The sequence below is a fragment of the Oryctolagus cuniculus genome, chromosome 16, assembly GCF_051225735.1.
Source record: "Oryctolagus cuniculus isolate XC-2025 breed Fujian yellow rabbit chromosome 16, ASM5122573v1, whole genome shotgun sequence".
Taxonomy (NCBI): Eukaryota; Metazoa; Chordata; class Mammalia; order Lagomorpha; family Leporidae; genus Oryctolagus; species Oryctolagus cuniculus.
In genome coordinates, this window is record NC_142882.1 from 88,474,384 (window position 1) to 88,480,675 (window position 6,292).

Sequence of the window (6,292 nt, forward strand, 5' to 3'; positions counted from 1 at the left end):
CAAAGTTTATTAGGGAAGGGACATCCGCAAGAACCGATGGGCACCTCTCCAGACAGGACCTGAGAGAGAGTGCCCGGTCTACATTTAGGCGGGGGTTTTTAAGGAGATGGGTCTCTGTCTTCTCACATTTCCTCCTGAAACAAAGGATTTTATGGCTGTAAATATTAAGAAACTCCTATCTGAGTTTTCCCCTGAAGGTATCAGACAGGAGGAAGCCTAGCTGGCGCCATCCTGGGTTCTGAGGAAGGGTGAGCAGGACCCCCTAGAGAATGGGGATCCGGAGCAGGGTGTTTGAAATGCAGATACTGGGCTGCACCTGGGAGGTTGTGGAAGATTTGTCCGGCAGAAGGGGCGGGGACCCCCACCTGGCAGGTTATCAGGTAGAAGGGGGCAGGGCAGGATGGGAACACCGGGCTGCCCCTGAAGCATTATCGGGATAACTTTGAGATGTAGATGCATATGCTGGACATAGAAGTCTTCTCCGGAGGCCTTTGTCACACACACACAAGCTCATACCTAACTTCCTGCCTAACAAAACTCACTGCCTAGACCACTGCTTCTAAATCCCCCTTGATTTAGGACCCATTTATGCCATTCCTTTGTGGAAGACACCAAGGATCTTGTGCTTTATGGGGGGTTATGCGGCGACTTGCCCAGCCCCAGCTCTGTTGCTCTGTTGGGGCCGTGGAACCTCGCCCGGGAGCAGAACCCCAATAAAAGCCTGTGAATTAATTGATTCGTCTGCCTGGGAAGATCTGTTTTGCGCCGGACACCTTACAGATGGTGCCGAAACCTGGGAGCTGAGGTTTAGAGCCTCCCCTTCCTGGGTTCAAGGCCCCCTCGCTCATTGAAGCTGTCTGGTGCCCCAGGCTGACTACAGACCTTGCTGGACCAACTGTAAGTAACTCCTCCCTTGCTCTCCCTCCCTTCTCTGGGTTGGCCCAGTCTCTGCGATCTCCCACTTCTGATCCAGCTCTCTGCTATGGCCTGGAAAAGCAGCAGAAGATGGCCCAGGTCTTTGGGATCCTGAACCCACGTGGGAGACTTGGAAGAAGTTCCTGGCTCCTGGCTTCGGATCAGTGCAGCTCCGGCCATTGCAGCCATCTGGGGAGTGAACCATCAGATGGAAGACCTTTCTGTCTCTACCTCTCTCTCTAACTCTGTCCTTCAAATAAATAAAATATATCTTTTTTAAAAAATCATAGCCTAGAAAATTCTGGCCGGCGCCGCGGCTCACTAGGCTAATCCTCCACCTTGCGGCACCGGCACACCGGGTTCTAGTCACGGTCGGGGCACTGGATTCTGTCCCAGTTGCCCCTCTTCCAGGCCAGCTCTCTGCTGTGGCCCGGGAGTGCAGCGGAGGATGGCCCAGGTGCTTGGGCCCTGCAAGGGAGACCAGGATAAGTACCTGGCTCCTGCCATCGGATCAGCAGCGCACCGGCTGCGGCGGCCATTGGAGGGTGAACCAACGGCAAAGGAAGACCTTTCTCTCTTTCTCTGTCCACTCTGCCTGTCAAAAAAAAAAAAAAAAAAAAAAAGTAAAGAGAAGTCTTCCATCCACTGGTTCATTACCCAAATGGCCGCAAGGTCCGGAGCTGAGCTGATCCGAAGCCAGGAGCCGGGAGCTTCCTCCCACATGGGTGCTGAGGCCCAAGGACTTGGGCCACATCTTCCACTGCTTTTCTAGGAGCATGAGCAGGGAGCAGGATCAGAAGTGGAGCAGCTGGGACAGAACTGGTGTCCTTGTGGGCCGCTGGCATTGCAGCCTGGGGCTCTAACCCACTGCGCCACAGCGCCAGCCCCCACCTTTACCTTTCATCCAGCTTCCCACCGCTGCCCCTGGGAAGCAGCAGATGACGGCTCAAGTACTTGAGTCTCTGCCACTGGTACAGGAGACCCAGACTGAGTTCCTGGCTCCTGGCTTCGTCCTGGCCCACCCCTGCCCCAGAGAGACAGAGCCAGCTTCCATCCGCCACTTCAGGCCCCAAATGCCCACGATAACCAGGACTGTGCCAGGATGAGACCAAAAGCCAGGAGCTCAATCTGCGTCTCTGTGGTGGCAGGAGCCACTGCTTAAGCTGTCACTACCGCCTCCCAGGGCGCGGGTAGGCAGGGAGCTGGACTCTGGAGTGAGGCTGGGACCAAATGCAAACACTTCGATGTGGGATGTAGGCATCCCAGGCAGCATCTTACCTGCTGCACCAAACTGCCCGCGCTGCAGTTTCACATTTTAACAAATCTCTTTTTTAAAAAAAGTTTCACGTATTTATTTATTTGAAAGTCAGAGTCACACAGAGAGAGAGGGAGAGGCAGAGAGAGAAATATTCCATCCACTGGTTCACTCCCCAATTGACCACAACCGGAGCTGTGCTGATCCAAAGCCAGGAGCCAGAAGCTTCTTCCAGGTCTCCCACGTGGGTGCAGAGGCCCAAGCACTTGGGCCATCTTCTACTGCTTTCCCAGGCCATAGCAGAGAGCTGGATCAGAAGTTGAGCAGCTGGGTCTTGAGCCAGCACCCACATGGGATGCCGGCACTGCAGGCGGCAGCTTTACCCACCATGCCACAGCGCCAGCCCCAAAATTTAGTTTTAACACTTAAAGTATATTCTTAAGTGAACCTGGCAATTTATTATAATTTTTATTTTTTATTTTACTTATTGGAGAGGCAGAGAGACCTCCCTTTACTAGTTCACTCCAAACGCCCCTGGCAGTCTGAGTCCAGCAGCCCAGAACACGGTTCATCTCTCCCCGTGCAGACAGGGCCCTGATTACTGAGCTGTGCTCTGCTGCCTCTGAGGGTGCACTAACAGGAAGCCGGAATCAACGTCAGAGGCAGAACCCGGGCTCAAATACTCTGATATGGGACGGGGGCATCCCAGGTGGCATCTTCACTGCGGGGCCAAAGGCCAAGCCGGCAAACTGCGTACCGCACGTGGAAAGCCGAGAGAAGTACAATGCACGGTAGCAGAATTTGGGGCCTGACTCCTCCCATTCAGATGCTGAAAACTGGACCCGCAGGGTAACCACCTGTATGCGGAGACTGGGGCTTCAGGAGGGACGTTAAGGCTAGGTGAGGTCAAGAGTGTGTGGTCCTGATCCAGTAGAAGTAGGACTCTTGAAGAGACATAGGTCTCTCTCTCTCTCTCTCTCCCTCCCTCTCTCTCTCCCTCCCTGCCTCCCTCCATGCACACAACAGAAAGGCCGTGCAAGGACACAGGAGGTTCCTGTAAGCCAGGAGGAGAGCCCTCACCGGGTGTCAGCCCCGACAGCACCTCGGTGTTGGGTTTCCAGCCTCCGGAGCAGCAGGAGACCGCGTCCCCCGCGGTGTAAGCTGCCTGGCCCCGGGGGCGGGGCTTGTTACCGTAGTCTCCCTTGGGCGGCGTCAGGGCCTCGCTTTCTGAGACACTGGCAGCTTTCCACCGAGTGTCAGAGAGAGCACGGGCGGCTGCCGTCGTGGCACAGTGAGGCTGACCGTGGAGGCCGCACCCTGCTGCCCCCCACCCCCGGAGCGCACAAAGCGTCTGATAGTGCTGCCCCCGAGGACTGCCGGGCCCTTGGGTGCGCCTGTTATGTAATGCTCAGGATGACTTTGCCATCTCCTCTCTAGATTTCAAAGTTTTGAATAATTTAACATCTAAAAATATCACAAGAAGTAGAACAGAGACTGCCTCTGGAAAGGGGAAATCAAGGAAAACGAATACCAACTAGGAGGAGGCTTACTTTGGAATTTGATACCAATCACACGAATTATCTATTCAAAACGCAAATTAAGTCATGTTTAAAATAAAGTGAGAGACAGCTAAACATACTCAACCCAGCAATCATGCTCTTGTGTGTTTGAAAACTATGCCCACACAAAACCTACATGCGTGTGTTTATGGCAGCTTTACTCATCGTTTCCAAAAATTGGACACAAACAAGGTGTCCTCAATAGGGAAATGTTTAAAAAAAAAAAACTGGTACAGTTATATAATGACATACTATTCAGCAATTAGAAGGAATGAGCTTTCAAACAACAGAGATATGAGTTCATCGGTACTGTGTATTGCCAAGACACAGACGTCAACCTAAGGAGATAAGCAGATGACACTGGAAAAGGTGGAACACGGAAGCATCGATAAAGTCAGTGAGGTGAGGGTCTGGGGATATTTGCAGCCCTAGGCCTGTCCGGTCTGCTGAAGAGTACCTGACAGCATGCATTTGTGGAACCCCCAGAAATGCACAACACAAGGCTGAGCCTTCAAGAATACACTTGTCGAAGAAATCTCAGGAGACTGGGGAGTCCCAGAGCAGAACGCAGAATGCGACGAAAACCTCCGACTGCAGGGCAAGTGAATGAAGCAGCCTCAGCGGGGTGGGGTGGGGGTGGGGGTGGGGACAGCGGGGGTGGGGGTGGGAGAGATGCTGACCTGAGTAACTCTGGAAACGAAGAGAACCTGTGAGACTAAAAGCAAACGGAATCCCAATCCCACCTTGGCGCCAGCTTGCGTCCCGGCTGCTCCGCTTACGATCCAGCTCCCTGCTGGTGTCCTGGGGAAAGCAGCAGAAGACAGCCCATGTGCTTGGGCACCTGCAAAATAAGTAAAATAAAGCTTTGGGGGAAAAATTATCATCATCCATGATCCTAAGCCTCCCTTGAGAAGTCAGTGGGTGCGTGGTGCGGACGTGGAGACAGCGGCTGAGGCACTCCGGCCCACTGCTGGGGAGTGGCCGCAGACGCACCCCTTTGTAGGGCGAAGTGCTCAGCCAGCCGCCTGCAGGAGGCCTGCACCCCACACAGCAGGACACACACATGCTCATTACACAGGTCCCCGGGTCTACTCCTGAATCCCAGAGGGCATTTGGACTGTTTATTTGATTCAGCAAACTGTTATCAAACCCATTAAAACACCAAAATATGGGCCTGTTCACACCAAATAAAGTCAATAAAGATTGAAAATTAAGGGGCTGGGGCCAACGCTGTGGCTCACTAGGCTAATCCTCAGCCTGCGGTGCCGGCATCCCATATGGGCACCGGATTCTAGTCCCAGTTGCTCCTCTTCCAGTCCAGCTCTCTGCTGTGGCCCGGGAATGCAGTGGAGGATGGCCCAAGTCCTTGGGCCCTGCACCACATGGGAGACCAGGAGGAAGCACGTGGCTCCTGGCTTTAGATCGGTGCAGCATGCCAGCCATGGCGGCCATTTGGGGGATAAACCAATGGAAGGAAGACCTTTCTCTCTGACTCTCTCTCTCACTATCTAACTCTATCAAATAAATAAAAAAAAAAAAGAAAAGAAAATTCAGGGGCCGGCACTGTGGACAGCTGGTTAAAGCCACAGCCTGCATCATGGGCGTCCCATAGGAACACCAGTTCTAGTCCTGGCTGCCCCACTTTCGATCCAGCTTCCTGCCAACGCTCCTGAGAAAGCAGCAGAGGAAGATGGCCCAAGTCCTTGGGCCCCTGCATCCGCATGGGAGACCTGGAAGAAGCGCCTGGCTTGAAATCTGCCCAGCCCCTGGCCATTGTGGCCATTTGGAGAGTGAACCAGTAGACAGAAGATCTCTCTCTCTCTCTCTCCCTACTGTCTGTCTCTCCTCTCTCTCTGTAACTCTGCCTCTCAATAAATAAATAAATAAATAAATCTTTTTTTAAAAAAAATTATAAATTGCCTCCCAACCTGTCAGGTCAGATTTTGCCACCAAATTAGTTTGGCCCAAATTTACAAGAAAAAAAACAAAAACCGTATTTGTTTTTTTGGTGGTTTTTTTTGTTTTGTTTTGTTTTGTTTTGTTTTGTTTTTGACAGGCAGAGTGGACAGTGAGAGAGAGAGACAGAGAGAAAGGTCTTCCTTTGCCTTTGGTTCACCCTCCAATGGCCTCCGCGGCTGGCGTGCTGCGGCCGGTGCACCGCGCTGATCCGAAGGCAGGAGCCAGGTGCTTCTCCTGGTCTCCCATGGAGTGCAGGGCCCAAGCACTTGGGCCATCCTCCACTGCACTCCCTGGCCACAGCAGAGAGCTGGCCTGGAAGAGGGGCAACCGGGACAGAATCCGGCACCCCGACCTGGACTAGAACCCGGATTGCCAGCACCGCAAGGCGGAAGATTAGCCTAGTGAGCCGCAGCGCCGGCCCACAAAAACCGTATTTGTAAGGCTTTTGGGACTGTGGAATTCCAAATAAGAGACTGGGGACCTAGTAATGCAAACACATTGACACTAAGCTGGCTGCCCACTGGCGAGGGAATGGATGGATAAAAACACTGTGCTTATTCATACGGTGGGAGGAGCTTGCACAGATCAAATGTTGAGACAGAGC